Raw genomic sequence first — 13,263 nt, 5'->3', positions numbered from 1 at the left:
GGGACCACCTCCAGGCAGGGAGCAACTCAGCCCTGCGGTGTCCCTGAGGCCAAAGAACAACTGCTCCTGATGGTTTCAAGACCTCAGCGGGAGGCTGCAGCAGGCCTTGAGTGAGGGAGGATCAGCTCCCAGAGCCTGGGTCCTGCCAGACAACACTCAAACCAGGGGCTGGTAAATAATCCCCAAAAGGACCTGGGGCAACATTTTCAACTTTGCCAACCAGTCTCTATACCAAAGACTTAACTTTGCCCTTGTAGCATGAAGCAGCCTTCCATAGACATCCTGATGGTCTCCCCCAGGCGGGCTGCTCCCAGTCCTAGGGGATCAGAAGTAGCGGCTGAACAGCCACAGCCATACAAAGCACTAGGGTGCAGGCCAGGGTGTCTGTGGCAGGGGCTGGGGCTGCAGTTTGTCAGGCAGCATGCAGAGGCATGCTGCTCCCCACAGCTTAGCTTGGCACTAGCAGGAGGAGAGTGCCCCTTAGAAGCCTAGGGGCCACTGGAGCCCGACTCAGTGTGTGCAACTCCCGAATAGGCTTGGTGCCCATAAATCCAGCACCATTCTGGGCTGCTGACCCACCAGTGCATAGTGCACCCCAGCTGAGCCAGCTGTCCTTGGCCCACCAAGCCTCAGACCATGCCCAGCCTAGCTTACTGGGGCATAGGGACACTGGAACAGAATTTTAAGAATGAATGTACTGAATTTGGTGGGGTGGGGGGTTTCTTGAATTGTTTCTCTAATCTATTTGGATTTAAAGGCACAAATGACTCTATTTCCATTAGTACAGAGAGTGTGAATACTCAGAATATCACCATTGGATAGACCTAATCAAATACTTATAAGATCTGGGTGACTATGTATTTGAGACCTTAGAAGACTTTGTTAAACTAGCTATTATAAGGTGATTAGCTAATTTTTGCCAATTGTGCTGAACAAAATTGGGAAAGAAAAAGATGAACTCAGGGCTGCAAACTTCCAGCTCATGAGTCACATAAATCACCTAAAAGTTTCTATGTTTCCTTTGAATGAAATCCTAATCTCCTGTAGCTGCAGGGCTGAAATTTCTGAAAAATAAATGCAGCGTCTCATTCTGTGGGTAGCTAAATTACAACACAAAACAAATCCCAAACTTAAAGAATATCTGTTATTTAAGTGAAGGCATTGATTGGGAATAAATGGGATCCTGAAAATCAGAATGGGGACATCTGGGCAGATCCTAATGAAGCTAAAGACACTGAACTCCTAAATTCCTCTGAGAATTATTTGCCAGTTACATTCAACCACATTTGGCGAAGTTAATCCAGCTTTCCCTAACGAAAAGGTAATGGTCTTCTCTGAGGGAGTTGCCCTCAAGACCCTGTGATTCCACTCAACATTCACCCCCAATACCCCTCTGTGATTCCAGATACGTAAATAGTCTTGAGTCCTAGCATGTCCTGAAAGGTGAGGTGGAATATGTCAGTATGACGATTTAGAGAACCAATGTGACAATGTGATGAAAATAATTAAAAATGTTTAAAAGTCTGTGTCCTAATGTTTATCACTTGAGTATTCTATGAATTTTCTAAAATTCCAAACATAGAAGAATCTTTCTATATAAAGATGCTTGTCAAAACATTATTTACAACAAGAAGGTTACATCTTCTTATCTGAAATGGGATATGGCTTGTAAAAGTGTATAAACTTTATGCAGAGCTTATAACATGGAAAACTACTTGTATAATAATACATTCCAAAAGCAATATCCAAGATAACCCTTAACATATGAATGCAACTTTGTAAAATGACAGCATATATAAAAATACATATATAGAAAATAACAAAATGAAAATCAGCACCACTGCACAAGACAGCTCCAGGGACCACCATTTGCACTGCAGTCTACAAAGGTTCAACAATATAATAGCAGTGATTTTTTAAAGAAAGGTCTAGGTGATGTTTCTAACTGTCTGTGCATCTTAAAGTCTTCTGTGATCAAATAGGGTTTCACTTTTGAATATAAAAACATATATTTTAACATTTAAAATAAAGCATTTGAAGTAAAATAACAATGAAATGAGGCCAGACATGGTGGCATGCACCTGTAGTCCCAGCTACTCAGGAGGCTGAGGCTGGAACATTGCTGGAGCCCAGAAGTTCAAGGACGTAGTCCACTATGATCACAGCTGTGAATAGTCACTGCACTCCAGCCTGGGCAACATAGCAAGACCTTATCTCTATTATAATAATAATAATAGTCATAATCTTCTTTCTCCCTCAGGCTAAAGCTACTTTCTCATTTGAACCCAAAGCGCAGAAATGCCTACCGAGTGCTCCACCAGAGAAAAGAAATGAGTTCTTCCTTCACAATCCATGATCCAATTTTTGGTTATAGAGTTCAGCTGAGCAATAAAGGCAACACTAAGAACACCATCAATATATAGATTACTGATTGTCATGTATGTGTTCGTGTATAAATGTGTGTGTCTATATATATGTATATATATAATTACCACTACACCTGAAAGAGGGAGATGGATTCTTCCATTTCATAGATGAAAATCTGAGCCCCTGTGTACTTTGAGGCTTGGTCTGGGTTCACTGAATATTAGCCTTGAGAACTGGGAGACACTAAGCCTCCTGCAGAGCCCATCTAGGCATGAGCCACACCAGTGGAGACTCCTCAACATCAGGAAGAGCAACTGAGATCCAGGAATGTCCAAACTTGTAGAGGGTCCACGTCCAGTGGAATAAAACTGAAGGATGGGCGAAGGGTACAGTCTAGCTGCTTCCTTCAGCTGGGGGTGGCAGATGGGTGGGTCAGTCAGCTACCCATGAGGTGTATCATGTTCCTAGGGCTGTCTTTCATTCCTCTGCTGAGAACTCCATCCTGCACAGACAAAGACCATATATTCACTGGTGAGCAGGATCCTTTTTAGAAATGCAAACATAACTTCCCTAACATTAAAGCCAAACATTCTTTCTCCCAGTGAACCATCTTATTTGGATAATCTCCTAACTTCCCCTGAAATTAGCCCCAGAGTTGCATCTGAGCATTTGGAAGCAAGACAGAAAGTCATTTTGGGGTTTGGACCTGGCTGATCTTGGACCGTGTTCTGAAAGTGTGGGCGGCAAGCCACCCAGGTGCCGAGGCAAGAGACCGAGGACACGAGCTGTTCTAGTATAATAAAATATAAAACAAGAATAGTTGTACCAGATATAGATCTTAGATATGATTATATATGAATATCATTAATCATTAGTTGGTAGCAATTACTCTTTATTCCAATATTATAATAATCCTCACTCTATAATCATAACCTAAGAAAAACCAGGCCATACAGAGATAGGAGATGAGGGGACATAGTGAGGTGTGACCAGAAGACAAGAGTGTGAGCCTTCTGTTATGCCCGGACAGGGCCACCAGAGGGCTCCTTGGTCTAGCGGTGACGCCAGCGTCTGGGAAGACGCCCGTTGCCAGGCGGACCGTGGTCTAGCGGTAGCGAAAAGTGTCAAGGAACAACACCCACTACTTAGCAGACTTAGAGTTTAGAGAAGACTCTGCTCCTCCACCTCGTGTGGAGGGCCTGACATCAGTCAGGCTTGCCCCCAGCTATCCGGAGGCCTAACTGTCTCCCTGTGATGCTGTGCTTCAGTGGTCACACTCCTAGTCCGCCTTCATGTTCCATCCTGTACACCTGGCTCTGCCTTCTAGATAGCAGTAGAAAATTAGTGAAAGTACTAAAAGTCTCTGATATGCAGAAATAATGGCATAAGCCGTCTTTCTCTTTGTCTCCTCTCTCTCTCTGCCTTGGCTGCCAGGAAGGGAAGGGCCCCCTGTCCAGTGGACACATGATCCATGTGACCTTACCTATCATTGGAGATGACTCACACCCTTTACCCTGCCCCTTTTGCTTTGTATCCAATAAATAACAGAGCAGCCAGACATTCGGGGCCACTACTGGTCTCCGTGCATTTGTGGTAGTGGTCCCCCGGGCCCAGCTGTCTTTTCTTTTATCTCTTTGTCTTGTGTCTTTATTTCTACACTCTCTCATCGCCACACACAGGGAGAGACCCACTGACCCTGTGGGGCTGGTCCCTGCATGAAAGGAGGCTTTCTACTTGCAGAAGAGCAAGGGTGAGCTCTGAATAAGAGATGAAATCCTGAGGGGAAAAGACAGATGGGCAGATTCCCAAACAAACTTGGAATATATTTGCCAGCCTCTTTTTAGTTGTGATAAAATGCATGTAAACACAAAATTTGCCATTGTGACCATTTAAGTATACAAAGCAGTAACATTTAGTAGGTGCACAACGTTATGCAGCCATCATCACTATCAAGTTCCAGAGCATTTTCACCACCCTAGAAGGAAACTCTGTACCCGTTAAGCAGTCACCTTCCACTCTCCCCTGCCACCAGCCCCTGGCACCATTAACCCAGTTTCTGTCTCTCTAGATTTTCTTCTTCTGAATATTTTATTAAAATGGAGTCATACAATATATGGCCTTTTGTGACTGGCTTCTTTCATTTGACATGTTTTCAAGGTTCATCCAAGTTGTAGCATGTATCAGTACATTATTCTTTTTGTGGTCAAATAATATTCCATTGCAGAATAGATTACATGTTGTTTATCCATTCATCGGTTGATGGGCATTTTCTTTTAAATTAAATAGAGAAAACAAAAGAGGAGTTACAAATTACCACCCCCCAAAAAATACTTGCTTTTCTATTTACCTATGAAGTTACTTTTAGCTGTGTACTTCTTTGCTTCATATGACTTCAAGTTGCCATCTAATGTCCTTTTATTTCAGTGTGAAGCACTCCTTTTAGCATTAATTGTAGAATAGGTTTACCAGAGACGAATGCCATCAGCTTTTATTTACCTGTGCATGTCTGAATTTCTCCATTATTTCTCATGGAGAGTTTTGCCAAATATGCAACTGTCAGTTGAGACAGGTTTTTTTTTTTTCTTTCTGAACTTTAAGTTTGTCATGCCAATGTCTTCTGAACTCCATGGTTTCTGAAGAACACTTGGCAGTTAATCTCATGGAGGATCCTTGTACTCAATGAGTCCCTTCTCTTGTTGTTTTCAAGATGCTCTGTTTGTCTTTGACTTTCGACAGTTTCAATATAATGTCTGTCAGTGTGGACATCTTTGAATTACTGCTACTTTAAATGTTTGAGTGTTTTGGATACCCAGATTCATGTTTTCAAAAAAATTTCGGAAGTTTGGGGTCATTATTTCTTCAAATACTCTTTCTCCCCCCTTCTTCCTTCTCTCTTTTGGGAACTCCCAAAATGCATATACTTGATGTTGTCTCTTATATCTCTTCTGTTCATTTTTCTTCATACTTTTTCCCTTCTGCTCCTCAAATGGGCAATTTCAATTGGCCTATGTTTGCGTTTACTGATTCTTCATTCTGCAAACTAAAATCTGCTCTTGAAGCCCTCCAGTCAATTTTCCATTTTGCTTCCCGTACATTTCAGCTCCAGATTTCCATTTGCTTCCTTTTCACAATTATTTATTGATTTCTGCTATCTAGTGAAACATAGTCCTCCTGATTTTCTTTAGTTATTTGTCCATGGTTTCCTTTAGCTCTTTGACTATGTTTAAGACAGTTGATTCAAAGTCTTTGTCTAGTAAGTCAGTCCATTGTTCTTCAGGAACAGTTTCTTTCTATTGCTTTTCCTGTGAATGAGTCATACTTTCATACATGCATAACTCATGTTTTTTGAAGTTGAAAACTAGACATTTTCAATATTATAATGTGGTAACTGTGAAAATTACATTTTCTAAACTATTTTTGTATAGACTGTATTCTTTATTGTATGTGGTCACTGAAGTCTCATAGTTGTAGATGTGTGGTCTTATTTCTGAGTTCTCTATTCTATTCCATTGGTCTATGTGTCTGTTTTTGTACCAGTACCATGCTGTTTTGGTTACTGTAGCCTTGCAATATAGTTTGAAGTCAAGTAGCATGATGCCTCCAGCTTTGTTCTTTTTGCTTAGGATTGTCTTGGCTATACAAGTTCTTTTTGGTTCTATATGAATTTTATTTTTATTTTAATTTTTTTCAATTTAAATAATCAGTAATGTATAACTTTATTCATTAAATATAAAATAATTTGAAAACAATCTTTCTTTTGAAAATTTAAGATTGACAAAAAAATCAACTAAAAAGAATAGTGGCTGAAATTGAATAAAATAGCAAGAACTTCAATGATATATTTGTTAAAACATTTTGAAACAATGCTCTCCATAGACACATTCATCCACTGTTTGCTGGAACATAAATTCCTCATTTAATATTACTGAGCCAATTTAGAATGACATCATTAAATGTAGTTTTTTAAATGTTTTAGTTAGTACTAAAAAAAGACAATTCTCTGAATCTGAAATATTTCTTTTTTCAACCCCTACCTTATTATGTAGTAGCTTTTTAAAATTTTAGGCTGACTTGAATAGCATGGTAAATTATCTTAAAACTGGGGAAAACTTTTTCATGTTCAGATTTGAAAAAAAAAACCTATAATCACTGACATGTCCGATTTCTGATTTTTCAAATAAGATAGATTTCTTGTCTGCAACAATAAACATTTTAAGTAAAGCTATCTTTAGGATTAAATACATTTATTTTTAAATGAAGCATGATTAATTTTCTATAATCCATATTAATGATTCTCAAACTCTTTCTATAGAAGCACCCTTAAAAACAGCAGAGTAAAACATTTTTCTTGAGGACATGAGCTTAATCTCATTAGCTCAAGACAAGCTCCAAATGGCTTGAAAATTTTGAGTTTTATTTTATATATTAATTTTAATTTTACCTTTAATGTCAATCATCTATATGAATTTTAAAATAGTTTCTTCTAATTCTGTGAGAAATGTCAATGGTAGTTCAATGAGAATAGCATTGAATCTATAAATTACTTCGGGCAGTATGACCATTTTCACAATATTGATTCTTTCTATCCCTGAGCATGGAGTGTTTTTCCATTTGTCTGTGTCCTCTCTGAGTTACTTAAGAAGCGGTTTGTAGTTCTCCTTGAAGAGATCCTTCAATTCCCTTGTGAGCTGTATTCCTAGGCATCTTATTCTGTTTGTAGCAATTGTGAATAGAAGTTTATTCACGATTTGACTCTCTGCTTGTCTATTGTTGGTGTATAGGAATGCTTATGGCTTCTGCACACTGATTTTGTATCCTGAGACTTAACTGAAGTTGCTTTTCAGCTTAAGAAGCTTTTCAGCCGAAACAATGGGGTTTTCTAGATATAGGATCATGTCACTTGCAAACAAAGACAATTTGACTTCCTCTCTTCCTATTTGAATATCCTTTCTCTCTCTTACCTGATTGTCCTGGCCAGAACTTCCAATACTATGTTGAACAGGAATGGTGAGAGAAGGCATCCTTGCCTTGTGCTGGTGTTAAAGGGGGATGCTTCCAGCTTTTGCCCATTCAGTATGATATTGGTTGTGGGTTTGTCATAGATGACTTTTATTATTTTGAGGTATGTTCCTTCAATACCTAGTTTATTGAGAGTTTTAAAATATGGAATGCTTCATGAATTTGCATGTCACCCTTGTGAAGGGGCCGTGCTGATCTTCTCTGTATCATTCCTATTTTAATATATGTGCTGCCAAAGCGAGTACTGATCACAAGTTCTTAGAAGTGGAGATAACTGAAGAAATGTGGGTGAGATGGGGTGTTGAATTTCATCTGCAGTAATTTCTGCATCTAATAAAACATCATTATCTCTGTCTTTTATTCTTTAATTAAGTGGTAAAATGCATTACAGATTTAAAGTTTAAATATTCTTGTATTCTGGGGATGAATAACCTGGGCAGGATATTTAATTTATTTATAGCTCATTGGTGGACACAATCTAGTATTATTTTTCTCAGTATTTTTACCTCTAATTGCTTAGAAGTGATTATCTTATCATGCTTTTCTCTTATGTATTCCCTAGCTGGCTTTAGAATCAATGTTATTTATACATAAACAATAATGAGTTTACTGGCTTTCTCTATGTTTCCTCATTCTCTTGAATATTACCTATAAGTTCAGTAACCTTCTTCAAAGTTTTGGTAGAACTTATGTGTAAAACAGTCTGGATATGCCTGAACGGAAATAAAGTTTTACAACTGTTTTAACTTCTTTACTTGTAGTAAGTTCTCCCCATTGCCATAATCTTGTTCATAGTCTCAAAATTATTTAAACCTCTACTATATCTTTAGTGGCATATTTATCTATCATAATGTTATTTTATTCTTAATTACCATTGCCTGTTTTATTTCTCCGTCAAAAAAACAGCTGCTTTTGGTGGGCTAGGCCCTCAGCAGTGGCAGCTGCCAGGTCAGCCTTGGTGAGTGGCGACGCAATTGCTGTGCCCATGCAGTGTCCATCCCAGCCACCATGGCCACTTTGTGCAGGGACTCCATGAGCAAGGCCTGTGTGGCTGAGTGGCATCGTCCATCAAGCCATCTCACCCACCTGGTTACAGGGAGCCCCATCCCCTTAAAGACCCTCTGGTAGGCATCCACACACAACCACTATCGTCACACACTCGGCCTATAGCAAGAGGTCTATGCGTACCTCTCTCCTCTACCTCCCAGTTTTCCAACTCTATTTTCCTCAAGTTTGTGACTGGCCAGCCAAGCCATGAGCCACTGCCCATGACTCGTTCATTCATGCACTATTGGACATCATTTCACACCCCCCACCTCCCATGGGTTTGTTTGGGTTTGATCCCTAGTTCCTGGCTCGAGAGCCATTTCCAAAGCTGTTCTGGTGTCAGCTCCCAAACCTACTGCTCTTGTAGATTTTCCTCTTTATATGTATTTGTTTCCTGGAATTAAAAACAATTGCACTAATTTTTTCAATCCAGCATTTCCAAGGATGTGCAGTAGGAGCGATTCTTCTTAGCGTAGATAGAATTGCTTCAAAACATCAGCAAAGTATATTTGAGCGAAGGACAGCATGCGTGGAGAAAAGAGGACAATCCACAAGTGGGCAGTGGAGTTTCACAAAGTGAATACCCGGGTAAACAACACCCACATCAAAGTATACCAATCACAGCCTCCCGGAAATACCTCTGGATCCTACTCAGTCATAAACCACCCTCCCCAACCCTAGAGTAGCCACTCTTGATTTCTAACACAGATGAGTTCTGCCAGTTCCAGTTGAATGCCATTATACAGTCACCATCATGTCCCTGGGTGTCATCATCTCGCTGTGTGTGGTCATAGCCTATTCACTCCCATGGCTGTCCAATGCTCCACTTTATAAATAGCTCACATTTCTTGTCCCTTCACTGTTGATAGACAATTGTGTTATATCCAGATTTTACAAATCGTGATGCTATGAATAATATTTTCATATATTTTGGCACACACATACATGCATTTCTATTGGTTGATAACTAAGACTGCTATTGCTGGGTCATAGGTGAGTAGATGCTTGGCTTAGTCTCTCAAAAAGCAAGTTTCTAGTAGTAAACAAACAGTACAGGAGGGTGAATCTCTTACTTAGAAATTATTCAGATAATAAATGAGGAAGGAATGAGAGACAGACTATAATAACTCTTTTGCAACGCATCATGAATTAACAGATTTAACCATTGAACAGCAATGGCAATTAACAACACAATTAAAAAAACTAATGTGAGGTTCTTCCTCTTGATGGAAGAACACAATACAGCACCATCAAACAAGTACAAGTGAGAAAGAAATCAAGCCTGAATAGAAGCTAACCTCCATAGCCAATTACCAATTTAGAGGCAATACAGATAATAAAAACACATGTTAAACAATGGCTTGGGGAGCAATCAGCAAAATGCACACTATGGGAAGCTGTACCACACAATATAAATTTCAAGAAAGAATCTATAGAATAAAAGAGAACAAAAGCATATTTCTAAAGGTAAAACTAAATCATAGTTTTGGATGATAAAAATATAAAATAGAACAAAGAAGTTATGATCGTAAAAGTCAGGATGTATTTTTATTTGGGGGAGGATGTATTTTATTTTATTTGCTGAGCTGGGGCAAATGATGGGGCTTCTGGTTTGCTCCGCAAACGTCTATCCTTGGTGGTTTAATGGGTGTTTACTTTTTATTAAAGGACACAAATTTTAGACCTTCTTTTTTTCCTTTTGGAGTCCTAGATTTTATTTTATGACACAAAGGCTAATGAAAAAATAATTTATAGAGTATGGTTACTGTTTTGCACGAAGCCCCCTCCCCATCTTCCCTCTGAGCACCCAGGACAACCAGCAGCCCCAGGACCCCCAGAAGGGGTGACCTCACTTCCAGGTGTGCATGCAGCTCACATCACCAGAGGCAATATGCAGGTCTACTCCTGGACTCCTGGAAGAACCTGACAGGACACAGCTGAGGGGAAGCCTTCCCCGCCATCTGCAGGCTCTTGGCCATCAGTGTAGAGGGAGCGGGTCCTCACCTCTCCACAGGCGCCTTCACGGCCAGAGCCTCCTCTCTGCATGGGGAGTAAGGCCTGGCCCTTCCCCTGAACACGGTGACATGGATCTCGCCAAAGGTGGAGATAACACCATTCCTCCCCCACCAACCTCACGCTTCTTTTGCTTTACAGGAAGATTGGCGCAGGCTGGTGTCCAGTGAAGAAATCCGTGGTGCGTAGGAAGGAGAGGTGGATCTCAGGGCTGTGCGTGATCTGCAAAGGAAGCGCATCGACCACCAGGTGGCGCTGCTGCGCTGCTTCTGCTCCCAGGAGGTGGATGCCCAGGACGAGCTTTGAGGTGGAGAGAGGGATGTCATGGCTCATCCTCCAGTTTCCAAGTAAAAACCTTCCGGCCAATCTTGGCCGCGCGTCCTGGTGTAGCGAGCGGGCTTGGAGGAGCTCACCGCTGCTGTCATGGTTCGTTTGCTAAACTGCATCGTCGCTGTGTCTCAGAACATGGGCATCGGCAAGAACGGCGACCTGCCCTGGCCGCCGCTCAGGAATGAATTTAGGTATTTCCAGAGAATGACACAATCTCTTCAGTAGAAGGTAAACAGAATCTGGTGATTTTGTGTAGGAAGACCTGGTTCTCCATTCCTGGGAAGAATCGACCTTTAAAGGATAGAATTAATTTAGTTCTCAGCAAAGAACTCAAGGAACCTCCACAACGAGCTCATTTTCTTGCCAGAAGTCTGGATGAGATCTTAAAACTTACTTAACAACCAGAATTAGCAAATAGAGTAGACATGATTTGGATAGTTGGTGGCAGTTCTGTTTATAAGGAAGCCATGAGTAGCCCAAGTAGCTGGGACTACAGGTGGGCGCCACGACGGCCGGCTAATTTTGTGTTTTTGGTGAAGACGGGGTTTCACCATGTTGGTCAGGCTGGTCTCGAACTCCTGACCTAAAGTGATCCGCCCGCCTTGGCCTCCCAAAGTGCTGGGATTACAGGCTTGAGCCACCCCAGATCTTTATTCTTTTTATGTAGTAAAAAGTATAAAGCCACGCATGGTTTATTTGAAATATTTTATGTTTTAAAAAAATACAGAAGCAGGAAAACCAATTCTAAGTTCAAGTGAGGAATGATGGTAGTTTGAACCAAAGGGTTGCATGTAGTAAGAAACTGTGATTTAAGATATATTTTAAAGTCAAAAGTAGCAGGATATTCTGATGGAGTTTGCCCTGGGTTTGGGCCCACTGAGTTTGAGATGCCTTTGAGAAATGAAGAAAGTAGAGAGAATAAAAGAAAAACTGGCCAGGCACAGTGGCTCATGCCTGTGACACAGTGGCTCAGCATTTTGGGAGGCAGAGACAGGCAGATACCTTAAGATCAGCTTGGGCAACATGGTGAATCCCCATCTCTACAAAAAATACAAAAGTTAGCTGGGCATTTTGGTGCATACCTGTAGTCCCATCTACTCAGGGAGCTGAGATGGAAGGATCCATTGAGCCTGCGAGTTCGAGGCTGCAGTGAGTTGTGATTGTGCCACTGCACTCCAGCCTGGGTGACAGAAGAGACCTTGTCTCGAAAAAGAAGCTGAAAACAATGGAACCATGCCTTCAGAATTCTAGAAAGGAAGTTATTTTCAACGAATAAATCTATATTCAGTCAAATAATCAAGGGTGAAGGTAAAATAATACATTTTTAGGCAAGCAAAGACTCAGGGGTTACCTCCATGTATCCTTTGTTGGGAAACTATTGGAGAAAATACTCCAGCAAAATGAAGGAGTAGACAAACCAGAGAATGACATGGATCCAGCAAATAGGATCCAACACAGGAAATATTCCAGCTACGGAGCTGGCTTTAAAAAGAAACAGTAAAAATATTAATAGTTTAGCTGGGTGGAATGGCCGATGCTTGTAGTTCCAGCTACTCAGGAGGCTAAGCAAGAGGTTGGCTTGAGCCCAAGATTTCCAGACCAGCCTGGCCACCATAGTGAGATTCCCTTCTCTTAAAAATAATAATAGGTTACTGCCAGATTTGGGGCATTTGGAAAAAAGTTCATTGAAGATAAAGCAAAAGTTAAAAAAAAAAAAAACAAGGGGGAAGGGTGGTTAGGCAGTCATTAATTCTAGGGTGGAAGGAAGTACAGGACAGGAAGTAAGAGCATAATACTCTGTTTTTCTCAACAATGAGCAATAAGTACATACTCATAATGATGTGGTGACTACTTAGCCTCTAACTCTGGTAACTACTTTGGGACAATATGGGAGGAAAAGTGAAGGTAGTGATGGTGTAAGAGCTAAATCTTCATCTGTCATATCAAGAAATCACTATAGAATGTATAAAATAATCAAGAAATGACTAAGTAGTTATGTGAGGAAAAAAATAGAAGACATTGCTAAAAGAGTTAAAAGTCATTGCTCTGGAGAATTAGGAGGGATGGGGCAGGGGACTGTTAGGATGCATTATAAACTGAAGAGCCTTTTTAAAATTACATGTATTAATATATGCACCCACTTGAAAAACTAAAAAAATAATAATTTGGAAAAACCCATGAAGGTAACTACCAGGAGGAAAAACTAAGAGAATGAAGAGTGCTTGCCTCTCAAGAGAACAACTGGCAGGACTGTTGTTTTCATTGTAAGACTTTTGGAGCCATTTGATTTTACTTAACCATTTTCATGTATTCCTTTAATAAAAACAACTCTATCATAATAAAAAGTTACACTTGTTCATAGAAAACAAACAAACAAACAAACAAAAAAACCTTCCTGCCCAGCCCATCTCATTCTCCCTGAATCCTCAGCGCTAATGAGGACTGTCTCCTTCTCACCTGCCTGGACTGGGCTTTTTAACACTGGAA

At 40.5% G+C, this 13,263-nt stretch overlaps 1 non-coding gene and 1 pseudogene across 1 annotated transcript; one reads left to right on the top strand and one right to left on the bottom strand.

Moving 5' to 3' along the window:
* Nucleotides 1–7,524: 7,524 nt before the first annotated feature.
* LOC112209562 (U6 spliceosomal RNA) lies at nt 7,525–7,631 on the bottom strand. The gene has a single exon (XR_002944400.2). It is a non-coding gene; the product is annotated as a U6 spliceosomal RNA (small nuclear RNA).
* A 3,140-nt stretch (nt 7,632–10,771) lies between these two features.
* Nucleotides 10,772–11,459, top strand: LOC134810184 (dihydrofolate reductase-like; annotated as a pseudogene).
* Nucleotides 11,460–13,263: the final 1,804 nt, after the last annotated feature.

This window comes from Pan troglodytes, chromosome 5 (genome assembly GCF_028858775.2).
Source record: "Pan troglodytes isolate AG18354 chromosome 5, NHGRI_mPanTro3-v2.0_pri, whole genome shotgun sequence".
In the NCBI taxonomy this organism is placed as follows: Eukaryota; Metazoa; Chordata; class Mammalia; order Primates; family Hominidae; genus Pan; species Pan troglodytes.
Note: the sequence above shows the minus strand (reverse complement) of the source record. Positions and strands in the feature narration are given on the sequence as shown.